The sequence below is a fragment of the Rhinolophus ferrumequinum genome, chromosome 2, assembly GCF_004115265.2.
Source record: "Rhinolophus ferrumequinum isolate MPI-CBG mRhiFer1 chromosome 2, mRhiFer1_v1.p, whole genome shotgun sequence".
Lineage (NCBI taxonomy): Eukaryota > Metazoa > Chordata > Mammalia > Chiroptera > Rhinolophidae > Rhinolophus > Rhinolophus ferrumequinum.
The window spans coordinates 35,313,549-35,340,202 of record NC_046285.1 but is presented as its reverse complement, the minus strand read 5'-3'; the positions used below and the strand labels follow the sequence as shown (position 1 = coordinate 35,340,202).

At 38.3% G+C, this 26,654-nt stretch overlaps 1 protein-coding gene across 17 annotated transcripts in view; it reads right to left on the bottom strand.

Annotated features, from left to right (window-relative positions):
• The window catches only part of BBX (BBX high mobility group box domain containing), a 246,690-nt gene that overhangs the window by 157,999 nt on the left and 62,037 nt on the right, over window positions 1-26,654 (bottom strand). Inside the window, exon 1 of one of the 17 annotated variants that reach the window (XM_033128810.1) lies at window positions 22,040-22,060. The exons of 15 other annotated variants lie outside the window; for them this stretch is intronic. The gene's annotated coding sequence lies outside the window, so the exon portion shown is untranslated. Of the gene's footprint in view, window positions 1-21,621; window positions 21,641-22,039; window positions 22,061-26,654 lie in introns of those variants that run through there. One more of the 17 variants, XM_033128826.1, reaches the window with a different exon arrangement.

Below are 26,654 nucleotides of genomic sequence, written 5' to 3'. Positions count from 1 at the left end.
GGGGAAAGAACATATTCAAATATAGAGTTGATGTATTTACTCTTGAGACACTTGTTTAACTCATCAGAATGTGTAGGGGCCTCAGGAAGTTCCCACAAATGAAGCTCACTGTTGAATCCATCACTCTCAACCCAAACACAATCACAGGAGACACTTAAAATGCCGATGCCCAGGCCCTTTGTACCCTAAAACCACTTACAGGAGAATAAGCTGTAGGGTTGGTCTCAGGCACCCTTCGTACTGAAAGCTCCCCAGGTGATTCTAAAGTGCACCCAGGCATGAGAACCACTATTGATAAATATCCAAGGACTGAGGTGATAGAAATTAAGTGATAAACTGCTACTGCTTGTGGTCGAGGAGCTCAGATGGTTAAAGCATGGGATTACAAGGGTCACAGGTAATGAATCAGACTGGTTGGGCATATTCTTTTATAGCATGACTATACCTGTACCCCATAGGCAGCCCTCCAGTTTACGCCATACATAAAAATGGATGTGTAGAGAAAAAAAAAAAGACATTGAAAGTTTCTCAATACAAGCAATGCAGAGTTGTCTTCAAATGCACCTGGCATCAAGGAGGGGACGCTGCAGTGTCAGTCACGCGCTTTCCTATGCCCTCTGCCCTTATCTTCCAGCTACAAACATGTTTTGCAACACAGCCGACTTAATGTTAAGGACACATCTGTGGCTATAAGGGCAAAATTTCTCTCCATGCCCAGTAGGCTACAACCAGATGGATGCTACCACGACTGGTAAATGGAACACATTAGACACCAAATGGTGTGTTTTTAGAAAGAATGAAATGTACCCCCTTTATCATACTACCACTAATGAGCAGTGTGAATAGGTGCTAGGTGATTGTAATGGCAGAAGGTAAACCTTCTGGGAAACTGTCTAATTTATTTGACAGTGGCTTTAAAAAAAAAAAAAAAACTCATTCCATAATGCGGCTTGACATCAGGTGCATAATTACTAGTATTAACTGAGGGACTACTGTCTTCCATGATGTTTTAGTATCTTCGTCCCTACATAATAGTGGGTCCTCAGACGTAGAAAGAGAGATTTATATATTCATAGACCCTGGATAGTTTTCAAATGAACAGATATAACAGTTGTTAGTTTTTTAAGCTGTTTCCTTTTGGTTTTGATTTGTTTCCTCCTCATTAGCACTTAATTTGCATTACAGCTTCCCCTGTGAAGAAGAAGTACTAAGGGACAAAGCTACTGAATAACGGGGAACTTAATAATTCTCAGATCACCCAAAGACCACAGTCTCAGCTCTAGGAGCTCAGTACAAAGAAATCCACATCTTATCAGGGAATAAAAACATTTTTTTTTTTAAATGCTTCACCACCCTAGAAATTGCAAGCTTCCCCGAGCTCAGATCAAACATTTAAAAAGTAAACACTACACAATTATAAGGAAATCAAACATTTTTTTCAAGTGGGAAAGATCAAGGAAGTAAAAATGCTGATTTTGAGGAACACAGTAGTTTTCTGTCTTGAATTTTTCTACACAAAAAGATGCTTCCCCTCAGGTACTGATTGATGCCTGTTATAAGAGTTTCTAATTTCTTAATTTTGTAAGTTGCTATTTTACTTTAATACTGGAAAACAAGCCCCGAAGCTCAGTTTACAGAGCAAAATATTGTAAACTACACATCTGAACCAAAGAAAGATCCTAAACATCAGTGACTGTTAGCATTTTGATGCCATGTCTACTTGGGTTTATGGTTCAAATTCAAAATGTATCCTAATGGTCTGTGAGTCTTATTAATTATATCATAGCATTCACTGCAATAACTGCAGATTTTGTTAAACTAAATGGAAATAATCTCAATGAACCCTAAAACAAGAAGTTTTCTCATATAAAAATCATACATATAGGTCAGAGATAAGAAAAAATAATCTCTCTCAACCTCTTTTTTCACTGAGGGGCTTCAAAAAACTAGTTTTATATTTTGACATCTGAGTTGGGAGACATTTTATTTATGAAGAAGTTAGGTAATATGTTTTATTTTCATTCCGATATAAGAAAAAGCAGGAGGCAAATACCTGTTAAATACACTTTACTTGCATGTGCACACAATTTCCATTTATAATCAGCAACTATTTGATTCAATATCTTTACTAGAAAACATGAAGCCCTTTATATCTTTCTGTCCTGTTAAAAATTGTTAGTGACCATTTCTTTCGTTTTTTTAAAATATGGAGCCCCCCAGTGGCCAAATATTTATATTACCATTTTAAGAAAAACATCAAAAGAGTTCTCTTTCCTTTACCTCTTTTCCACAATAGAACTATTATACATTCTTGTTATGTATCATTTTCTAAATAATATAATAAGTGTCCTCTTCAAAATAAGCCACACTTATATAACATCGACAGCGAAAATAGTCTACTTAGAAAAAATATATATTTGAACTTGTTTAGAGAAGTAGAAGAGGTTAAGTGATACTCAATAACACACAGAACAAAGTATGTGTCAGATCTGAAATACATTATTCTTCCTCAATGAGCATGTGCTAGGTGATAATAAAACTCAGTGAGTTGACTGGGTCCAAATTGTTGCTTACAGCACTTATCAATATTCTTGCCTCAAATTTTAATTGCTCCTATCACTTGATAACCTAAGTCTCTTTTCTATAGACACATATAAACATTCCTCTACCTTTGGGAAACTAGAAACTGATTTCTACTGACCAGGACCATCAATGAAAAACACAGTAATCACACAGGTATTTACATGAGGTACCTGCCAGCTTTCAGAAGCTTCACTGGAATATCTAATTTAACTGTTAGAGTAATCCTGTAAGGTAAAGCAGGATTGAGCTCTCCTGCCCATGAGCTCTCCTGCCAGCCAGGTACAATCTTGCCAGGCATGTGAGTGAACCACCTTGAAGTTCTTCTCCAACCCCAATCAAGGCCTAACAGGAAGTCTTCACAAGCTGACATTCTGACTTCAGCCGGAGTCACCCTGCTAAGCCACTCCCAAATTCCTGACCCACAGAAACCGAGAGATAATAAATGTTTACTGTTTTAAGTTTCATGTCAATTTGTTATCCTTCAATAGGTAACTAATACAGATTGATACTAGTATTGTCTCCATTTTACAGAAGAGCCTGGAAGTGTTTAAGACTTCCAATATTTATAGGAAGAGGGATAGTTTTCTTTTTGTGGAACTACGGTCGTCTCTTTGTGTTTTTTGGGAACTTCTCCAAAACATTTAACCTGTAATAGTCCAGATTATTCAATCAACCATATAGAACATTTCGTCTAGCTTTGCTTGTTAGATTATCCCTAAACATTTAAAAAAAACACGTTTGAGTACTATTATGTAATATATAGCCTATTTTACCAAAGGCCACATCTCAGCTTGTATCCCAAATTTGTAACATGACTTACATGTAAACAAGTGAAAATCACCTTTCCTTGTAACCAGTATAACTCAAGAAGTAAGGCTGTTAACACAGAAAATAAAATTTGATTTAATTTATCTAAATGTGCAGATATACCTGGTGAGTAAAAAGCACTTGCTGTATGCCAGAAACTATTATAAATATTTTATATTAGCCATTTAATCCTCACAACAACCCTATGAAGTAGGTTCTATTATCCCCATTTTACAGATGCATAGAGGTAAGGAAGGTTAAGGAACTTTCTCGAGGTCACACATCATCAATGGCAGAACCATGTTGGAGTCCCGGCAGTCTTACCCTGCCTTGTTTAGAAAAAGCAATCACAGACTTGCTCAGGAAAATAATCGTATGGACTATTATATATTTAATAGCTAAAACAGAAAATAATAATCAGAACTGTTTGTTTTTAGTCTCCAATGACATAAGTGCAAAATTGAGTAAATGCTTACAAACTTTTATGGCAATTCAATAGTGATTTTATGACTGATAAATCTAATGATTAAAAATGTGACTTGCCCCGGGGGGGGTGGGGGATGGGAGATGAGGGTAAGGGGGATCAAATATATGGTGATGGAAGGAGAACTGACTCTGGGTGGTGAACACACAATGTAATTTACAGATGATGTGATACAGAATTGTACACCTGAAATCTATGTAATTTTACTAACAATTGTCACCCCAATAAATTAAAAGTAAATAAAAAAAAAAGAAGGGAAAATGCAAAAAAAAAAAAAAAAAAGTGACTTGCGGGCAGCCGGTTAGTTAGCTCAGTTGGTTAGAGGGCAGTGCTCTTTACAAGGTTGCCGGTTCGATCCCCACATGGGCCACTGTGAGCTGCGCCCTCTGCAACTAGATTGAAACAACCACTTGACATGGAGCTGATGGGTCCTGGAAAAACACACTTAAAAAAAAAAAAAAAAGACTTGCCTTTTGTATGTTTTGAATTTTTTAAATGTTTTGGAGACGATCCCAAGCAGTGGCAGAGCCATGTTGGAGGCCCGGCATGCCTATCCTGTCTTTCCTAACGTCTAATTTTTTTATTCCATAAAGTACTATGGGTAGTACAACATCATGTGCTTCAGAATTAGAGTATTAGGGTTACAAAGCCCCTTATATCTGCATGATTGAACTATTCTCAAGCTGTTTTTTTCATCTGTAAAATAGGATAAAATAGATTGCATTTTTATTTTTATGAATATTAAATAAAAAATACGGATTAAAAACACCCTGCACAGTGCCTGACCCACAATCAATACTGATTTATTTATGTTTTATCTTTCCCTCCTAGGCAGGTTTTTAAGAAAGCCAGTGAAGCTTCAGCTTCAGGGTCCTTCCCTTTCCCAGCCCCATCCAAGACATTGTGCCTAATTTCGCATTCACAACTTGCACGTATTCCTTTTCTTAAAGAAGGCCTCCAAATTGTATGACCTCCAGACCCCACAAAACTGAGGCTCTATCTCTGTTCCTCCCATTAATTATTTCAACACAAAGCAATGGGCTTCAGTCTGGGTAAGTGGAAGTAAATGTATTCCACCTTGCTGTCCCACTAGCTATAAAACCTGGGCAGAATGTAGGTGACAGCTATTTCAGAAATGGAAATAGGAGAACAACAACAAATACTAAAGTACCGTTTTCTCCATTGTCATGTGCTGGGTGGGCCTCAAGGATTTCTATGGTAGCAGAGGAAGTAGCAAACACAGGAGCCACAGGAGCAAAATCTCTGCGCAAGGGAAAACTTCATTTCTGATATAAGGAACACTGGTTCCAGAGGGTGGGGCAAGCCCCCATTGCTTTTATTCTCTCTTTATCCTCCCACCACTTATCCACGGACATGGGCACTACCATGGGAACTGCATAGTAGAGCATGATAACTAAAGCCCCAGCTTCCCAATCAGGGAACCAAAACGAAAGCGGGACACGGCAGGGGCGTTCTTAAGAACTCTTGGTCTCACCCCAAGCTACCAATGCATGGATCTGATCCTAAACATCATACACAGACACTGAGAACTGAACTATCGGATAGAGCACCGCTCAATTCCTAGATTGGCCACTGGGTGGCAAATGAGTGGGACAAATCCAAGTAACACTGAAAAGCCTCTGAAAACTGAACTGATACAGGAAACCCAACTCACAGAGGGCTCGTTGGAACTTGAATCCTGAACTTAACTGACTCAATTGCCTACTAAAACTGAAATATCAATATTTTCCATAGGATTTAAAAAAAGACCCAGAATCTCATGATAATCAAAATGTTCAGAATAAAATCCAAAATTAATCAGAATATAAAGAAATAGGAAAAAATCTCAACTTGCATACAAAAAGGAAACAGATACCAACTCTGAAATGATGCAGATGTTAGAATTATCTAACAAAGATTTTAAAGAAGCTTTATAAAAATATTCCGACAAGTAAGGCAAATACTCTTGAAAAGGACGGGAAGATAGAAAGGGCTTAAAGGCGGTACAGCTGCTCTGGAAAACAGTTTAGACTTTTCTTATACAAACCTGCACTTATGATATAACCATGTAATCCCACTCCCAGGTATTAACTTGGGAGAAATCAAAACTTATGCTCACATAAAAATCTGTACACAAATGTTTATAGTGGCTTTATTCATAATTGTCATAAATTGTAAAGAATCCAATGGCTAAACAGATAACTATAATGGGTCTATGTAATGTATGTTATATATAATACATGTAATATATATGATACACACACACACACAGAGGGTGCCAAAGAAATGTATACACATTTTAAGAAAGGAAAAAAATGTATTAAATTTGTAATACTCAATCTATACCGATAACAAGAGATGAATACAAGTCACGTTTGACTTCTGCAATTACACATTGCTACGTAATTCAATTCAACTTTGAAAAGTAATACATAGATAAGATCTCTTAAAATGTGTATACATTTTTTTGGCAGCCCTGGTATATACGCCACTCAGAAGAAAAAAAAAATGGGCTATTAATATAAGCAACAACTTGGCTGAATCTCAGGCATTACAGGAAGTGAACAGAGCCAGTCTCAAAGGATTACATTGCATATGATTCCACTTACATTACATGGTCAAAAAGACAAAACTATGGTAACAAAGAAAAGAATGGTTGCCAGGAGTTGGGAGGCAGGTGTGACTACACATAGCACATTAGAATTTGGTGGTGATGAAGCTTTCTAAATTTTAACATTGGACTATACATAAAACCTGTTCATGTTTTAAAATTCATAGAATTATACGCAAAAAGCCAATTTTTATTGCCAGTTAACCTAAAAAGCAAAATAAAATAAAATAAAAATTAAAGCCCAAGTTAAAAAAAAACACCAGAAAAATGAATTGCTGGGGTGTTTATAAAAAAGAAGCATTTATAAGAGATGAGTTTTATCAATACACTGATTTACAGGACATTTGGCCCTTTGCACTAAATGCCAGTGGAATCAACTAAACAGCGTCAGAACTGAAAATGACTTACAAAGGTGTAATCCTACCCAATATGCTTCCTGTTCTACTGTATATACAAAACCAAAACCAAAATAGCACAAGGGAAGAAAATCAAAGAACACCGTGTCACTGTCAGTCACCAAGCAGCATCAGGTCTTGAAGCTGAAAGATCTCTAAATTACCTGAGATAAAAATCTCTTTGCCTTGGGAAGACCCATTCCAATGTTAATAAATCCACCCAGAAATGCCAAGCTATATTCTCCATAACACCATCTGAGCAGTGTTTTTATTTTCTCTGCCACATTATAAAACACACGAGGGAAAGCCACTTCCAGAAAGATGGTACAGACGTACTTGCCCTAATGCTCTCACTAAGTACAACTGAAAACACTGGACATTATATATAAAACAATCATAAGACTCTGAAATCTAGAATAAAATAGACTAGGGACTTCAGGACCCAAGAAAGAACAAAACAGTAGTGAGTTCCCTAGATTTTCTTTTTGCCCCCGACTATCCTAGACTTGGAACTGAAGATGCCCGCAATCCAGATATGCCAACAGGGCACAAACACCAAAGTCCCAACAAAAGCCAGCTCTCTCTAGCCGAGGACCAGGAAAGGGGTAGCCTACTGAGACAAAAAACTTTTAGACAGTTGCTCTACACGAGCCAAACATGACCAAAAACTGTGGCCCCATACCTACCAATGCCAGCGAAGGCCAGGTGTAGAACCTAGACTACCATCCTCACCAGTCTGTAAAGATGAGCCACAACTCCCACACAATGGGGTGGTGTCAGAGAAGGACAAGTAGGGAGCTGGAGTCTCATCCAGTCAGGTGGTAACAAGTTCCTCCCCCCATACAGAGAGTCAGTGGAAATCACGGGCAGACACAGAATTTCCATCCCCCACCTAGCAGTAATAATGTTTCCGTCCCTCTCCCCACTTAAGTGATGCCAGAGGAGGCCTAGTGGAACATCAGACTTTCGACCACTGTCCAGCAGTAATGAGGCCACCTTCCTACCCAGACCCTTGGTGTCAGTGGACGCCATATTTAAAGCAAGAATGAGACACTCCTATCCCTTCCAGCTAGCGTGGTGTCCACACAGGCCTATTGGGGGTGGAGGGAAGACTCCCACCTCTGCCTAGAAGTAACAAGGAGCCCCTTTCTCCCTTGGGGATCAATGGAGGCCAACTGGGGAACCTAAACTTCTCATCTAGCATCAGTAAGATGGTGCCATCCCCTCTCCCTACTCCAGCAGTGTCGGAGAAAGTCCGCTAAAACAGAGGTTTAATTAACATTTAAAGTTTCACAACATAATGACCCAAATACCCAGGTTTCAATCAAAAGCCACTTCTTGTACAAAAACCAGAAATATCCCAAGTTGAATCAAAAAAAGACAATCAATAGATGATAAACTAAAGATGAGAGAGCTGTTAGAATTATCTGACAAGGATTTAAAGTAGCCATCATAAAAATGCTTAAATGAAATCTGCAAACATGACTGAAATAAATTAAAACAAAATGTCTCAGCAAAGAAACAGATATTAAAAAAAAAAATGGAAGGAAATTTTGGAATGGAAAAACACAATAACCAAAATAAAAATTAAAAAAAACAAAAAAACTGAATGAATGGAATGGGCTCAACAGCAGAATGGAAGGGACAGAGGAAAGCATCAGTAAACTGGGAAACAACAGAAATTACCCAATCTGAATAAAAGAAAGAAAATATACTGAAAAAACTAAACAGAGCCTCAGGGGTCTATGGAACAAAAACAAAAGATCTAAACTCCATGTTACTGAAATCCAGGAAAAGGAAAGAGAAAAGAGGGCAAAGCTGAAAAAGTACTCAAACAATGGCTGAAAACTTTCCAAATTTGGTGAGAGACATACATATCAAGAGCCATCACAGTCAAACTTCTGAAAATAAATCTTCTCACCCCTAACTTCAACCCAATCTTGAATGCAACGAGAGAAAAGAGACCTTACTACACAGAGGAAAACTAACTCAAATGACAACAGATTTCTAATCACAAATCATGAAGATCAGAAGGCAATGGCACATTTTTCAAGCTGAAAGTAAAAAATTGTTAACCTAGAATCCTATACCCAGTGAAAATACGCTTTGGGAAAGAAGAGGAAATAAAGACATTCTCAGATGAAGGTAAACTCAGAAAATTTTCACCCGCAGACCTAACCTTCAAAAAGGAGTAAACAAGTTCAATAAGTAAAAAGGGAAATAAATAAAAGGAACCTTGAAATAGCAGGAAGAAAATAAGAACATGATAAACAAAAATATGAGTAAATACAATAGGCTTTTCTTCTGTTCTTGAGTTTTCTAAATTATATTTGATGATTAAATTATAACAGTTATGCAGTACTAAATGTATGTAGGTAAAGTATTTAACACAATTATACTATAAATGGAGGCAGTAAAGGCACGTAAATAAGGAAGTAAATGCACTAATTAAAGAGAAAGTGGCAATGGATTTAAAAAAAACATGATCTAACTACGCTGTCTACAAGAAACTCATTTTAAATATAATGACACAGGTTGATTGAAACTAAAAGACTGTAAATGGCATATCATGCAAACATTAATCAAAACAAAGAAAGAGTGCTATATTAATCAGAAAAAGTAGACTTAAGAGCAAAGAAAATTACCAGAGAGGAAATTTAATTACATTTCATCATTATAAAAGGGCCAGCCATATAACCAAGAATATATACCGTGTTTCCCTGAAAAATAAGACCTAGCCGGACCATCAGCTCTAATGCGTCCTTTGGAGCAAAAATTAATATAAGACCCGGCCTTATTTTAATTATAATATAATTAAATTATATTATAATTTAAATAATCCGGTCTTAATTTAATTATAATATAATATCGGGTCTATATAATAATAATAATATCATATAATATAATACCAGGTCTTAAATTAATTATTGCTCCAAAAGACGCATTAGAGCTTACAGTCTGGCTAGGTCTTATTTTGGGGGAAACATGGTACAATTTTAAACGTGTATGTACGAATAACAGATCTACAAAATATGTAAAGTAAAAACTTACAGAACTGAAATGAGACATAGATAAATCCCCAGTTACAGTGGGAGCCATCAACAACCCTCTCAGAAAATGATCGATTAGAGAGAAAATCAGAAAGGATATATAAGAACTCAACAACATCAAAGAATATGATCAAATACACATTCTTTTTCAAGTGTCCAGGGAATACATCCAAGAAAGACTATATACTAGGCTATAAAACAAGTTCATAAACAAATGCAGAAAAATTTAAATTTTATAGTGTTCTCTTCTCACAGTGAAAACAAATTAAAAATCATTAACAGAAAGATAACAGGAAACTCCTTCACTCAGAAACCAAACAGTATAGTTATAAACAGTCCATGGATCATGGAAAATTTTTTAAAAATACATTGAACTGAATGAAAATAAAAATATAGCATGTCCAAATTTGTGGGATGCTGCAAAACCAGTGCTTAGAGGGGAATGTGCAGCACTAAATGCTTTCTTTAAAAGGAGGAAATCTTACAAATCAATAATTTAAACTCCCACCTCAAGAACCTGGAAAAGAGATCAATATAAACCCAAATAGGCAGAAATTAAGAAAATAACAGAGAACAGAAATCAATAAAATTGAGAACAGAAAAATTATTTTGGTATTATCCTGATGTCAAAACCAGTCAAAGACAGTACCAAAAAGGAAAGCTGCACAGCAATATTCCTCATTAGTACAGATGCAGAAATCCCTAACAAAACATTAGGCAAATAGAATTCAGCAATGTATAAAAAGAATTACACAACACAACCAGGAATTTATTTCAGGAAGGTAACGATGGTTCAAAATTAAAAAAAAAAAAAAAAAAATCAATAAATATAATCCACCATATTAACAGGTAGGTAAAAGAAAAATCATATGAACATAGCATTGATTCAAAAAAAGTATTTAACAAAATTCATTGCCACTCATGATAAAAACCTGCAGTGAGAGATGTCAAGGGGAATTTCTTCAACTTGATTAAAGAGCATGTAAAAATAATCTATCGCTAACATCATAACAGTAAAGTACTGAGTACCTTTTTCCTACGATCAGAAATAAGGCAAGGATGTCCACTCTCCGTACTCTTACTACATAGTGCTCAAAGTTCTAGCCAGCACAGTAAATCATGGAAAGGAAATACAAGGCATATAGACCTGAAAGGAAAAAATGAAGCTATTTGCTGAAGACATGATTGCTTATGTAGAAAAAAAATCAAAAACACAAAACTTCTCAAATGAATAAGTGAGTGTATAAGGTCAAAACACTCAACAATCAATTGTATTTTTACACATGGGCAATGAATATGTGGATATCAAATTAAAATATTTTTATATACTAGAAATGAACACGTAGACACCAAACTTAAAAATATAGACAGAGAAAGATAAGTACCATATGATCTCACTTATTTGCGGATTCTAAAGAAAAGAATAAGTGAATGAACTAATCAGAAACAGTTTGGGAGACAATGAGGAAAAACTGAGGGTTGCTAGATGGGCGGGAGGGGTGGGGGGGGGGGGGGGGAGGGTGAGGGGATTGGAGGGCAATCGGTGACCATAGGATGGCCACGGGCTTGAAAATTAATCTGGGGAACGTAATTTGGTGGTTACCAGAAGGTAAAGGGGTTGGGGGGTGGGGGATGAGGGTGAGGGGGATCAAATGTATGGTGATGGAAGGGGAGCTGACTCTGGGTGGTGAACACACAGTGTGATTTATGGATGATGTGATACAGAATTGCACACCTGAAATCTATGTAATTTTACTAACAATTGTCACCCCAATAAATTAAAAATAAATTAAAAAAAAAATTATGTGAGGTTAAAAAAAAATATATAGTATCATTTACAGTAGTAAAAAAAAGTTCATTGCAAATCTGATAAAACATGTCCAACACATGTATGCTGAAAACTACAAATGGCTGATTAAAATTTTTTTTTAAATCTAAATAAATGAAAAGACATACTGTATTCAAGAACTAGAAAGACTAATAAACATAAAGATGTTAATTCTTCCACAGATTTAACACAATTCCCCCCCAAAAAAAATCCCAGCAAGAATTTTGTAGATACTTTAGACACAGACAAGATTATTCTAGATTTTATATGGAAAGCAAAGGAACTAGAATAGCTAAAACAATTTTGGAAAAGAAGAACGAAGAGTGAGGAGTCCATCTACCGAATTTCAAGGCTTACTATATATAGCTATATACATAGCTATAGTAATCAAGAATGTATGATATTGATGGAGGAGTACACACATAGATCAATGAAATGGAATAGAGAACCCAGAAATAGACCATATAAATATGCCTATCTTATTTTTTTACCAAGGCACCAAAGCTATTCAATGGAGGAAAAGCCTTTACAAACTAATGGTGCTGGAGCAATAGGTCATCCATAGGCAAAATAAGGACCTTGAGTCTTTATATAAGACTCACATCTTATATAAAAATTAAGTCACAATGAATCATGGCCTTAAATGTAAAACACAAAACTATAAAACTTTTAGAAAAAAGTACAAGAAAATCTTCAGTACTTGGGGCAAGGTTAAGAATTCTTAAAACTTTCGTTCTGCCAAAAAACCTATAAAGAAAATGAAAAGATAAGCTACAGGCTGAAAAAAATACATGTCAAATACATATCTGACACAGGACTAGTATCTAGAATATATAAAGAACTCTTAAAATGCACCAGTAAAAACTGAACATGCAACTGTCATATGACCTTGTAATTGCACTCCTGGGCCTTGATCCAGCAGAAATGAAAACCAATTCATAATAGCCCCAAACTGGAACCTGCCCAGATGTCTTTCTCAACAGGTGAATGGTACTATGTACTATACGACTTTATTTCTAGAGCACTCTCGAAAAAGACAAAATTACAAAAATGGAGAACAGATTAGTGGTTGCAAGGAGTTATAAAGGAGGTGACTGTGGCTACACTGAAAGAACATGAGGGATCCCTGCGGTGACAGAAACATTCTGCATACTTACTGTACCTATGTCAGCACTCATGCTGTGAACACTGTACTATATACTTTTGCAAGAAGTTACCTCTGGCAGAACATGGATAAAGGGTACATAACATCTCTCTGTATTATTTCTGAAAACTATATGTGAATCCATAATAATTTCAAAATAAAACTCTTGGTAAAAGAAATTTATAAAGCAATACCGATTTAAAAAAAAAAAGAAAAAGAAAGAAACACACAAACAAAAAGCAGGTGAGTATGTGTGTTTCTCCTTCATGTTCTCATTTCTTGGGTGGAAAGTGTGCCCTTTGCAGGGCCTTGGGCTAGGGTTACCAAGGCAGCTTTTACTCTCACACCTTACCTGGTATCATTCATTATGGAAGCTGCAGTGACCACGTGCCAACGATTGCTTAAGTTTGTATTTCAAGCCAATTCCTCTTCAGACATATTTTATTGATAAATGAATACTCAATCTAGGTGTCTTACAGGCACTTCAAGCTCGACATGTGTCTTAATTCATTTAAACATATCATCTTTTCCCTCCAGCCCCCAGCTCTGCTTCTCTGGGGGCTGTTCCTGTTTCAGTGGTTGTCACTACACTATCCAATGCACTGGATGCTAAAGCTAGTGTGTGGTTTCCCCTGTCTTACTATCATACATCTAATCAATCATAAAACACTGTAAATTCGAGTTCCTAAATTCCCACTGTCACCACCTGGTCCAAATTACCACTGTAACAACTCTCCTGAATGATTTCTGCATCTCCGTTTACGCCTCCCTCCAAACCATCCCTCCTGTAGCAAGGAGGCTGATTGTTGAAAAATGCAAATCCAAACACCCCACTCCCTACTTTAAAATGTTTCTGTTACCCCACTACATTTGCCATCATCTCATCAAAGCACACAAAATCCCACATATTCTGGTTTCCACCTGCGTTTTCGACTCTTTTTGCTCTTTTCTAAATTCCAGTCAAAACAGATTCTTCTAATTTCTCCTATCACCCTGCTCTTTCTCACCTCAGGCCCTTTGTATTTCCTCCTAGCCCAATCTTCTTATAAATCTACTAGTCAGACCTTACCTTACACATCACTTTCTCCAAGGTAGATTTCCCGAGCCCTCAGACTAGGGTAGGTCCCTTGTTAAATAAGAATACCTATACAACTTCAAATACATCTAATTAAAGTGTTATAATAATAAATATAATCAAATAATTCAAAGATTCAGGCAAAGATAATATCTAAGGTCTAAATCAATATATTTCAATATATAAGTCAAACATATTTGGCTTGGTGTTTTATTTAGGTTAACTGAGGCCTACTTGCTAATATAGTGGTATCTATTTTCTCTGGAGCTTTCTAAATATGGAGAATAATAATAACAATCTTCTAGGAAGCAGTTGTGTCATTCATAATCAAACTATGACTGTGATCTTGGATTTCCAGCCTCCAGAGTGTGAGAAATAAATATTTGTTGTTTATAAGTCGCCCGGTCTATATTTTGACATAGCAGCCTGAATTGACTAAGACAGAAAATTGGTGCTGAAAGGGTGGTGCTGGTATAACAAATAAGTGAAAACGTGAAGCGTCTGGAACTGGGTAATGGGTAGAGGCTGGAAGAGTTTTGGAATGCATGGTAGAAAAAGTCTACATTACTCTGATCAGACCATTAAAAGCAATTCTGGTGAGGGCTCAGAAGAGAAGTAGAGAATACCTAATCTCCCTAGAGAATGCCTAGGTGGTTCGGAACAGGATATTGATGGAAATATGAACAGTAAAGGCCATTCTGACGAGGTATCAGATGGAAATGAGGAACATGTTATTGGAAACTGCAGGAAAGACCATCCTTGGTAAAAGGAGCAAAGAATATGGCTGAACGTTCATGCCCCAGTATTTTGTAGAACACAGACCATGTGAGTCATGAATTTGGATATTTGGCTGAAAGGGGTGCCTTGGCTTTCCTTGAAATGCCTTGAATCCTTACAGTAAAATGGAAGAAAGAAATGACTTCAAGATGGAATTTTTAATCAAAAGAAAAGCAGAAATTAAAAAGTTGAAAAATTCTCCCCTTACCCATACTGTGAGTCTCTTGGAAGAGAACACTACGGGCACGGCCTAGAGACCTTTTGATAAAGAGGTTAGTACAAGAGTGAACCTGGGATTTAATCGGCCACACCAGCAGGACAACAGCCAATCTGAACTGAAGGGGAAGGAAAAGTGAATGAATGAAGGATGGTTGTCAGACTAGTTAGAATGTATAGGACTGAATTATACAGCTATTCTGCTGTGAATGTGCAATACTCTTCGAGTCAAGGGAAGAAGGATCCCAAAGGCAATTCTGAGATCATCAGCGCTTCCTCCCTGGTTTCAAAAGGGGCTAAGGCATCACCTGGGTTTCAACAGGGCAGAAGACCTCCCACCCAAAACCATGGGAGCCAGTGGGGCAGTAGCCGCCTCCACCTAGATATCAAAGGATGGAGCTGCCTAGAGCTACACGGGCAGGACAGCTGAGGACATGGTGAGGGCGAGAAACCCCAGAGACCCCCACTAGGGCAATGCCCCGCAGAGCTGTGGCGGAAAGGCTGCAGCCGTCCTGTAACCCCAAACCAACAGTCACAGGCATTCCATTCCATCTTGGGAAAGCTGTTGTGTGGACTGCACCCAGCTAAGCCATGGAGGCAAGGACGCCTTGGGTGTCCTCAGGGTGGGACCCCTGCTCCAGTAGGTGCGCAGAGCATCGAGTTCAAGATTATTCTCTAGTCTTAAGATTTGATGACATTTGTCCTATTGGGTTTGGACCTGCTTGAGATCTACGTCACCCCTTTCTTTCCTATTTCTCCCTTTTAGAATGGGAGTGTTTGACTTCATGACTGCCCACCATTATATATTTTGGAAGCATGTAACTTGCTTGATTGCACAGGTTCACACTTGGAGAGGAATTTGTCTCAGGATGAATCACACCTTCAGCCTCACCTATGTCTGATGTATGTGACACTTAGATGAGATTTTGGACTTTAGACTTTTGAGTTGATGCTGGAATGAGTTAAGCCTTTTGGGGCAACTGGGATGGAATGAATGTATTTTGCATGCTAAAAGGACATGAATGCAGGAGAATGGGGTAGAGTCAGGGGCAGAATACTATGGTCTGAATGTTTCTTCTTCCCCCAAATTCATGTGTTGAAATATTAATGTCCAATGTGATGGTATTATGTCGAGCCTTTGAGAGGTGCTTAGGTCATGGGGGGGGCGGGGGAGCGGGCAGGGGTGCCTTGGATTAGTGCTTTCATAAAACTGAGCTCCCGGGACTCCCCTGGTCATGCGAGGATACAAGAAGTCTGAGACCCAGAAGAGGCCCTCACCTGGCCATGCTGGCACCCTGACCTTGCACTTTCAGACTCCAGAACTATGAGAAATAAATATCTGTTGTTTGTAAGCCACCCAGTCTGTGGTATTCTGTTACAACAGCCTGAACAGACTAAGACCGATTATTATACCTGGGCAACCAGACCCTATTTTCTTGCAAATCTTTGTTTGCCATTTTGCAAGCTTTAAGGGCAACTTCATATATATACAAGCTTTTAGCGAGGTTAAGTTCACTATGTAAAAAACACGCTTTATAAATCAAACACTAAAAAGTGACCCAAAAGTTTAGCTATCCAGCATTCTTTCTAAAAGTCTGATGAGGTCCACCCAGTTTCTTAATAATAAACACAATAACCGAGAGAAAAACACACAGGAAAATGATTGCTGGGATGGGCCGAGTAAAACCAGTTTGTGTAAAGCTGCAGAAGGGACGCCTATACACATTATGAAGAGTAATTTAAAGAGCTTAGGGTGTTAGGTACTTGTAATGAATCTGTATTTCCCAACTCACGTTGTTGTTTTGTTTTGTGTTTTGTTTTTTTTCCGTAGTATCCCAGCACTGATTTCAAATTAAATATGGATACTTGGTACTGAGTGCTACTCAAGAATCAACTAATTCCCCTAGTAATCACACTTTCATCTATTTGTCATATTACAGTTTTCACCTGTCTTCTTCTGTACGGCTCATGTATACATGGCTCACGGTTCTGTGAACATTTACTCTTCATTTCCTGTTTAAAAAAATCTGGCTAAAACATCATTAGGAAGCATAAAAATAATGAAGGGGTTACAAGAATGGATTTCAGGGTATGAGATAAGAGGAACAGCCATGTAAAAATACAATCACTATTAATTGAAGCAATTTAAATATGCTTACAAAATAGAAAACAGACCCTTGGGACTATTGGGGCGAAAGCAGCAAAGATGCTCTGGAAGGGCCGCTTCCCAGGGTTTTACTGCTGATATTCTGCTCGCCTCAGGTTAATAAAAGCAGGTGTTTCCAAACTGTGAAGGAGGACATACAATCAAGCCCATATGAACAACAAGGCTGGAGTAGAGCCTAGTCTGATTGACCAAATTTGCTTCTAAGCCTTTTTGTTTCAACTGCTGCTATTGACAACCTTTCCAAAATGTATTAAGGTACACTTTCTGGCTTTGGTAAGTACAGGATGGTGAAGAGAATTAAATCACTAGTGACGCGCGTCTTATCATACGTTAAGGTCAGCCTTGCTGTGAGCATCCGTTTTCATTGGACCACAAGGAAGCTGTGGACGTTGGGCGAGATGTATACAGATGGGCCCTACACTATTCATTTCTTCATGATGCTTTTCTTTCTTCCTTTTTTTTTTAACTCAATTGTTTAAAATCAATTTTTGAAAGGGGAGGAAAGGAGCTTATCTTCCTATAAACCTGGTTATCTAAGTTTTTGCTGTATCACCGGAGATTTTCTAAAGTAGGAAGTATTCTTGAAAAATCTGTTCCATTTCAACACTCTTAAGGAAATGAGTGCCCAAAGGCAAAGCTGGGGGGAAAGAAAGGTACAATCCAATTCCTACGTGGAGAAGAAAACAATACTGAAGACAGCTGTGTAATATCCAGGTGTTTACTAAGTATCTCTACCATGTGCTAAGTATGCTTACATATTACATGCACTGCTAAGCACTACGGATACAGCAAGCCTTTCCTGCCTGTACCTCAGGCTCTTCATCTGCAAAATGACAAGACTGGCCACGCATGCATCACCATTAATATACAGAAGTTGCCTATGCTGTGATGCAGTCCCGGCAAAGCGATATTACTCTACCATCAACTGTTGCGTGGAGGGGAGAGTGGGAGGAATAACTTTCCAAGGGACAAACTCCTAGGATGAGCAAACTCCTAAGAATATTATTCTCTGCAGTTAATTTAGGAATGACGGCGAGTCATTTTACTCCCCTGTTATTGCTCTGGGCAGAACACTAAATGAGTAACAAATCAAAAGTTTATTGGGCTATATGTTAAGGGATTAAATATCCCAAAAGAGACAGCGAAGCATCCACGGAGGCTTTATTTCCTTTCAGTTTTCTTTGAAATCTTATCCTAAGTGACCAATGGCATCAGCTCGTGTGGTTGGATCCACAGAGCACAGGAGGGGGTGCCAGCAGAGCTGGGTGTGGGTTCCAGCCTTCACAGCAGTGAACTGCATGATCTTAGACAAGTCACCTGTTTATCTACAAAATAGTTTCTTCTATTTCTGTCATGAAACAAGAATGCCATGACTAAGTCAACACATTTCCCTTTAAAATAAAGATTACACAAATAGTTCAGAAGAATGCCATGGATATAATGTATTTTGCTTTTGGAAAGGCATTAATTAGATCAGGTATTTGTGGGGGAGCAGGGGGTGCCACACCAAAATAGACCTTTTGGAAATACTGATTACTTTAAGCTGATTATTTTTAAGAAACAAAAGACAAAAAGAGTCTTTATCTCCTCCTTATCTGCCTCAAGAAATTTAGATAGAAAAACCTGCTTAAAGGAAGGGAGCTATCTAGTAACTTAGCATAACACAAACTAAATATATCAGACAGGGAAGATGCTAGCAGTCTGTTAGACTCCCCTCTACTCCCGTTCTTTAACACCCTAGGACACGACCTCCCTTTCTTTAATCCAAAATGGCATAGAAGCCTCAACTGCCCAATTTGTCCCTAGGTGCACATCCTCCTGGAGCCCCCATATGTACATAAGTCATAAACCTGGTTATTTTCTCCTGTTAATCTGTCGCATGTCAATTTCACTATTAGACCAGCCAGAATAATTTAGAGAGGTTGAAGAAAAATTATTTTTCCTCCCATACATATTGAATACAAATATTAACACAGGCTGCATAGTCAAATGGGTTCTTCAAACAACAAGCGTTGAGTAATGAATCAGAAAGAACACTGCAAAACAGACTGAATTAACAAGATTAAACTGAACTGTGGATTCAAATGAATGGTCTAAACCACAATAAACTGCTTATATGCATTCAGTTTGGTTACATCCCTCTCCTTGTGTGGAATAACTGATTCATTGGATTTTTTCCTTTTAGATTTCACAAGTATAAATGTAAACCTGGAACCACAGTTGAAGAAAAAAATCTACCAACATGAAGCCGGAGAGGCCCGACTTAAGCACAATTCATGTGAAGAACTAAGAGCTCGAGCCGACTTCAAACTCACCATGAGTCAACAGTGTGACATGACTGCCAAGAAAGCTAACGTAATCTTTGCCACCAATAACAGAAGTGTAGTGTCCAGAACAAGGGAGTTGCAGCTTTATTGTATTCTTTGCATCCTGTGCTGGGCACCGCACATCTAGAATGATGGGCTCAGTCCCAAGGGCACCCTATTGAAGAGTGATAAAATTGTAAAGATTGTAGTACACCCATACATACACACATGCAAACACACACACAAATGAGTCCAAGAAAAACTGGAGAAATCTGAATAAGATCAGTGGATTGTATCCATGTCAATATCCTGGCTGGGATATTATATTATCGTTTTACAAGCTTCTGACATTACGTGAAACCAGGAAAAGTATACAAGGATCTCTCTGAACTACTTCTTACAATTACACATGAATCTCCAGTTAGCTCAATAAAATTTGTATATATTAAAAAAGAGTGATACTGACAAACAAGGGCAATTCCACGACAGGGAGGGACCAGATTGGGAAAGGACCTAGAAAACAAGTCCCGAAGACTGAAGGAACGAGGACTATTGAGCCTGGAAAAGCTAAATCTTGGGGGAGAAATATTAAATATGTGATGAGCTGCAAGTGACAAAGTTGAGAAGTACGAGGACACATACTAAAGCAGATCTGGTGTTGATCCCAACAGTACCCAGAGCAGAATGAGCTGTTTCACCAACGTGGATGTACAACTATTATCAACTCTGGCTACACTTACAAAGGCCTGAGAATAGTCTAGCAATGCCGGGGCTCCACCCCCAACCAATTAAATTAGAATCTCTGGGGGAGGGCCTGGGCTATGCTAAGTATTAAGAGCTCTCCAGGGGTTTCTAATGTGTGATTACACTTGAGAATGACCAAGGTAAATACATTCAGGGTGGCCACCTGTCTGTGTGGTGTATCGGCAGTTCCTTCTCCAAAGTCTGCGTGACGTTAACTTCCCAGATCTTTTCTGTTCTAGAACCTTTTATATTTTTAACTTATTAACAACTTTATCCTCTATGATCATGAAGGTTAGCTCTCTCTCTCTCTGCACATATCTGAGAAGAAACGAAGTTTACATGAAACCAACTCTTATAGGGAAGAATTCAGTTTGACTTTTCATTGCCAGCTTATTCTGTTCCTAAGTAAGAGCTTTCGACAATGATGTAAGCACTGCTATCTTTGTGGAAAAGGGCAACAGCAGTGGCACATCTACATGTTGACAAATTTAAAGAATTTAATTCCAAAGTTTTGTAAAATAAATTTAAAACATGCTAACATTCAAGAATTCTCAAGTTTCTTCAATGATAAAATAATTCTTAAAATGAAGCAGAAACTACTTTGTAGTCTGGTCTCTGCTGTACTAGCTTATCCAACATATATGATAAAATTATCTGTTATATTTTCCTACTTTAAATATTTTCTAATACTGTTTATAACAGAACAGTCTGAATATTTTGTAAACAACATAGAGTTCTCCACATCTCCTTTAGTGTTGGTTATAATGTTACTCTTAATCCTATTCTTCTGACCACTGAATAGAAATGTTTATATATATTCCCTAATCTACTGAAAAGATACATTCATATGTGTTCAAAAGCCTTCTGGTCATGATATAGGTCAGGCATCCACTCTAGTGGGTGGGGTTAGGAGTCTAACTTTTGGTGGCCCCTCCAGATTTTTCCACTTAGCTCTAACACACACTCTAAACTTTAAAACTTTCACTTTTAGGTTACAGTAACTTACCAACCATTTCTTTTTACTTCTGCCACTGCTGTCATTGCAAAAGCTCCTAATGAATCTGAAGCTTCTTCTAGGCTACTAGAAGTCTCTCTCATTAATCTTTGTCATGTGGTTCATAAATAATGAGAGAGGTATTAAAAATCATCATCTTGTTTACAGACAACCACCACCAAAAGAGCATGGAATAACACCGTGGATTTGACTAGACGTATTCAGCCTGAACGAGCATTTCAGGAGTCTTGATGTGGGGACTAAGTACACAGTTAACATTTTACCAATAGCTGGTTAACTGTACCACGTTTCAAGTAACGATTGCCCTTGTCACATCAAAACACTAGGAAGAATTTCAACCTTATAGCCATCTGAGCAGCTGCTGGGAGGACAGTTTGCTCCACAACCAACAGTCACCTTTCCATTTTTCAAGCACATACCTCTCACAGAAATGTTTTCAGTGCGGCAGTCTACAGAGCTGGTTATAACACCGGCACGATGTGACAACAAAATTCATGATGATTTTGCTTTTTCAGCCTGCTCCCTTCTTTTTTTCCTAAATTCTCACCCCTCCTCCATCCCCCCAAAGAAAACCAAACCAACAATACTTCCACAAAACCTGACTCAGACCTATGAATATAATGCTTTCAGTGAAAGCAGACCAGCATTATAGGAGAACAGCTTTCAAGAGAAGCAGGAAGCTGATGTGAGCAGCAGAGCAGGGATGGGGCGGAGCAGAAAGGAACTGAGCTGGGGGAGAGCGAAGCACAGACAGTCCTGGCTGCTTCCACTTACTTATTGACAGTTTCATCTTAGAGCACAGATTTATGAACGGGGTGAGCATACGTCCTGCGTTACCTTTTCTTTCTTTTACGAATCTCTGTCAATCTGGTAAACTATTACCCAGGGGAAAGTGAGGCCTTACAACCTCGCCAGAGACCAGTTGCAGGGAAATGATGTAAGCTTCCCACCTCCCACCAACCCCCGCTCTGCCAATCCACCTCCACTCTGACCTGTTAACATCCCCCCGCCCCCAGAGCCACTGCCCTGGGGCCACGGGGCCCCAGACCTGCTCAGCGGTGTCCTACAGTGAGGCAAAAACTATTTGCCAGGGGATAAGGAGTATTTTTGTTTTGAGAAAAGTCTTCAATGAAAAAGCAAATGCTTCTCTATTTGAAAAATAATGCTGAGTCGACAAAAGCTAGTCAGTCTCCAGAAGAAATAATATTAAAAATAGGACTGAGGTGAGGAATGCAATTTAGGGAAAGGCAGCGGAAGGCATGATGTAGCAAAGGCTGTAATAATGGGAGTTAGGAGACCCAGGTTCTACTATTTTAGCACCAACTCTGTGACCTTGGACAACTGGCTGAATCTCTGCTTTCATTTTCTGTATAGAGTTAATATAAATTATGCCTGAGATCTCTTGTATTGTTGTAATTTTATGAACTGAAACCCAAAAGAAATAAACCAGGAGCAAAAACACATAATCTGCCCCATGGCTAATTGTTGTTTACTCAGAATGGCAAGTGAAATTCCTTTTACTGAGCTATTTAAGATATGTTTTACCAAAGTACTATACTAGTATATGTGAGTAGGACTACCAAAGATAGATAGGGAAAAAAGTTTCAGGCAGTTCAAGTGTTAATCATGATCTGCAGAATTTACAGAGAATTAAGATCATGAAGATTCATGCTCAGGAAAGGACAATTTATAAACAGATGCTTGAGAGCAATTAAGACCTACGACATTATCCTAGACAACTATTTACCTTAGTCAGCAGTGTTCTACCTTTAAAGGAAGGACACACACACACACACACACACACACACACACACACACTCACACGCATCACGGATTAAAAAAAGTTTATTTTTTTAATTAAGAGCCCACCACAGTCTTTAAATTCGGGTAGGCAAACTCCTGGCAGTACAGAAGACATTCCACAGGGTCTGAAGAGTACGCAGGTACACAGATGGTCAATCAATTTCCAGATACTGTTCCTAAACATCCTTCCCTAGAACTCACCTGCCTGAGAACGCCCCTGCCCAGCAGGTTTACCCTTCTCCTCTCCCCTTTTCCAGCCCCCCTTCTCCCACTTCACAAAAGCAAGGCACACAGCTCGCCCAACACCACTCACTCTGGGGCACTGCTCGGGGTAGTTGAGAACCTCTGGGCAGGACACACGGGAAATATTGGTGGTGTAAAAGCATATGGTCCTAATCACTCTTCTTTTGCAACTCAGGTGGCTTTGCCAATTCTTTGCTTGAAATAGCGAAAAAGAACCTAATTTGGTTGTCAGCGGATAAATCATTAAAAATAATTTTAAATGATAGATCACTGATTTTGAAGGTAACCGAGGAGTTCAAAGAATTGAGTGACACTGCTATATTAATACTCTGATCCCCTTCATTTATGTAAACAAAATTTCACAACACATGTACTTAACAAATAAAAAATATGCTGAACTTTTTGTAACGAATAATATCCGTTATTCATGATACATGAACTAGTTAGAATAGAAGCACCAATAATGCATTAAGAGATAAATTTCCAATAAAATTGTATTTTTCTCTAATATTATTTATCAAAGTTTATATTCACACATTATGATCAACTGTGTACTAATAATCACTGTAACAACTTTTTTTAAAAAATCACTTAGTCTTGTCACAGTAAATTAAATTTTATCAGCAGAAGTATGATAAGGTAATCAAAAATAGATTTTTAAACATAATAATACATAAAGATAAAATTTAGTGGAGAAAGTGTAATAATAAAGATTTCAAGGAGAAAACACTACAACTTCTGACTGTTAAAAGAGTAGTTTGTAAATGGATAGTGATAGGTATCATACACCTGTGGTATTTGATGCAAATATTTCAGAAGGATATGACAACTTTATTAAGAAATGTCAACATTTACTATCACTGACAATTATACCACACAAATGATTTAAACTTATGACAAAAATTTTAAATGTCAGTGAAGGAATCCATAGTTTCCAAAATTCTTTGATTACAGCACAAATGTTTAAATACCACTACACTGGTTCACCCTTCTTCCATTCCAAAGCATCTTTCAAGTGTCACTAGAGTTTTAAATAAGAACAGCAATCTAGAACCTAAGGAAATGAGCCACTTAGAGCGTTAGGTTTCCAGTTAGCTCTGGTATTAGTCTTTAAGTACCACAATGGTTCTGTCTCCTAATTTTAAACTATTATAAATGAAAATCTTCTTCAAATGGGAAACTCCCACCTTCTTACACCACACCACCGAGTTAACCTTTTATTATATTAGTGTTTCCCAGACAATTATTACTAACACCAATCCTGCTGAGCATTCACATAATGCCCCCCAAAACTGATGATGCTCCTCCTGTTTGGCTCTCTGCATTTCTGCCAGCAAGTGGCAGATGGGGGTTCAATTCCCGACCCGTCCATCAAAAGCTGCCAGCCCCTGCGCTGGTACTGAAAACTCCCTCAGCTCCAACTTTCTTTCCTATAAAAAGAAGTGAATCTCACCTTCTTAAACTATCTCACAAAACTGAGATGAGTTCACAGAAGTGAACGTGTTATACTTAAAGATTCCATACCAAGAAAACATTATGTTCTGGGAGGGGGGGTTCCCCCCTTTCGGTCAGGCTCCTCCTATCACTTCTCACCACTGAGTGTCTACAAGAAGCTCCCCTCACTGTTCTAATTGCTATAGGTATGGAAATCAGCTAACTAGATCTATTTGTTTAAGTCTCATAAAAATGACTTAAATAAGGATGCTGTCTTCTATGAAATACATCAAGTTTGTGACATTTATCTCCAGAGGTTAAATGGGTTCTAGATCACCGATACTGCTAGATGGATGAATTATGTACAGAAAGATATAACTCTATATGTTTTATCCGAAACTTCAATCTGCTGTAACAAAAGATGCATAGAAAGAAGACGCCTAAGATATTTTTCAGATGTGATTCTCATTCACTTTAGTATCAAATCCATTCCCCTCCCAACCAACACTCAGCTACAGACTTCTATTAATTATCTACTCACTGAATTTTTTTACTTATTATGGTGTTTGGTAGTCCAAAGCTTCAGTTGCCAGGCCAATCTAGTTGCATCTAGTGCCCTAAGAGCCATAGATTAATTCCCAGAAGCACAAAATAAACCTTCCACTTTTGAAAGCAACAAATGAAATTCAAATACCCTCAAAAGGGAGATAAGGTTTTAAAAAGTTAACTGACCTTACCTGTTCTACTTAAAATGTCCATATGGTAAGCTAGGCACTTTATTCTCTTCCATGAATTATTATGTGGTTACTAGTATTACAGTCTCACTCGATCCTTTAAGCAACTCTCCTGTTATTTCCAGGTTACTGATTATGAATCTGAGCCTCAAAACTATTCAAGTGACTTGCTCAAGATCAAAAGGTAGGCAAGGAAAGCCCGAACTAGAACTCAATCCTGCAGGTGGATGGTCCAGCAAAGTCCCCTAGCACATGTGCTCGCTCGGGCCACTGCAATGGCTGGTATAATCCACAGAAACCGCAGTGAACTATGGGAGCACTGCTGCTCTGTTCTGTGACTGCCACAAGGCGTCATGTTTAAGTGTAAGGAGCAGGCCTTCCAGAATCACATGGGTCTGAGTCTGAATCCAGACCACGTGACCCTGGGCAAGTTATTTAACTTTCTAGGCCTCAATTTCCTCATCTGTGAAAGGTAGTAACAGCATCTGTAAAATTGTTATGGGGATTAAAAGAGATAATGTCCTTAGCACTGCATCAGTGACAAACTTGAGTTTACTAAAGAATAATTGACACTTCTGAGCTCTTATTATAAGTCATGTCTTAACTCATCTGTCTCTCCCAATAATCTTATGGCATAAGATACCATTCTTACCATTCCTGTTTTATCGATGAGGAAAGACTTTGTCCAAGAGAAGTGAGGCCATCTGCCTAGGGTCACAGAGCTACGAAGGGAAAGAGCTGGCCCTGAGCCGAAGCAGCCGGACCCCAGGGTTCACTCTGAACTGCCGCCTCTCCGGGAATGATTGTAATGATAGCACTCCCCTCATTTGCGGCATCGCCATCATCACTGTCCCCTTCTCCATCATCTACCTTCTCTACGCTTAACCCAGAGGCCCTAAGGACTACGAAGCACCCCAGTGATGAGACAGAAAGAGCTGGGAATTTGACTGAGACTGACAGGAGGAAGGGCTTCCGGGAAGAAGTCACGAAGGAAGCTGGTCCCTGGAAGAGAATAATGTGCAGCAGCATAGAGAAACTAAACGGAGGCCTGAAACTGAGAACATGAAAAAATATCAGCTATTAGATAGGGGCGGGGGGGAAGAACAGAAACAGCCTAAGAAAAACAATCTTATATTTATAAAATTTTACCAGGTGCCTTTAGGAATACTAAAAAGAAAAAATGGCAAAAAGTGGCCTGTGATTTAAAATGTGGTCTACTCCCTGTCTACTTAATAATT